Source organism: Limulus polyphemus, unplaced genomic scaffold (genome assembly GCF_000517525.1).
Source record: "Limulus polyphemus unplaced genomic scaffold, Limulus_polyphemus-2.1.2 Scaffold2467, whole genome shotgun sequence".
Classification (NCBI taxonomy): domain Eukaryota; kingdom Metazoa; phylum Arthropoda; class Merostomata; order Xiphosura; family Limulidae; genus Limulus; species Limulus polyphemus.
In genome coordinates, this window is record NW_013668077.1 from 8,544 (window position 1) to 9,639 (window position 1,096).

The following is a 1,096-nucleotide window of genomic DNA, read 5'->3' on the forward strand; positions in this document are numbered from 1 at the left end:
TGGCACAAAGTCAGGTCTATAGTTGGAGATAAGTTGCTTTAGTGTAATTTGAAGCTCAGCACTGAAGTAGCTATATGGTTAATGGTAATACAGAAACAATATTTTTATTGCTTTCAAACTTACAGTTGTGTTGGCCTTCAAAATATCCATAGAGAACTCAGTTTGAGGGAGTACTCATGGCAAACAGTCTGCTACAATAATAAAATACTAAAACATAATCAGCTTTTATAGCAGAAAGAAACGTCATGTAACATCTAAGAAGCTGACATTCAATTGGCATATAGTAGATGTTAGAGAGTGTGCATGAAGATAGGTTTAGATATATTTTACTGAGAAAGTATTTGTAAAATAAATTGCTTTGATTATTAATGGGGTAGGCATTCATTGGAAAAATCAAGTTTGATAATCATTAAACTTACCCATTCTAAATGTTATATATATGAAATTTGAGTTTAGTAAAAACCTATGTAACTTTTACTGAAATCTTGTAGTTATTGATTAGTTATTCTTACAATAATGAATGAGCATTTGTATAACTCATTGACTTTACTTGTACAATGAAACTCAGTAAAAATATTATCTGACTTTCATAATCAAGGGTGTAACAATTACAAAATGAATAATTTGATCATACATACATGCAAAAATTAGTAGTTACTTTTTTTTTACCGTAAAGTCAAAGGAATGTAAATGAGCTATGTTTCTGTGTCATCATATAGATAAAACATACAAAAGAGCTACGTATATCTGTAACAGCTTGAAATTGGATAAGACTGTATAGACAAAAAGTATAAAAGAGCTACATGTGTTTGTAACAGCTTGAAATTGGATAAGACTGTATAGATAAGTATAAAAGAACTGTTTCAGTAACAGCTTGAAGTTAGATAAGATTGTGTAAATAATAGGTATAAAAGAACTGTTTGTATAACAGCTTGAAATTGGATAAGACTACAGATAAGGGGTATAAAAGAACTACATGTTTCTGTGACAGCTTCAAATTGGATAAGACTATAGCTAAGGGGTATAAAATAACTACATGTTTCTGTAACAGCTTCAAATTGGATAATACTGTATAGATAAAAAGTATAAAAGAACA

General features: G+C 29.3%; 1 protein-coding gene across 1 annotated transcript in view; it reads left to right on the plus strand.

Moving 5' to 3' along the window:
• The window catches only part of LOC106467038, a 12,998-nt gene that overhangs the window by 6,212 nt on the left and 5,690 nt on the right, over positions 1-1,096 (plus strand). The window lies entirely within an intron of this gene.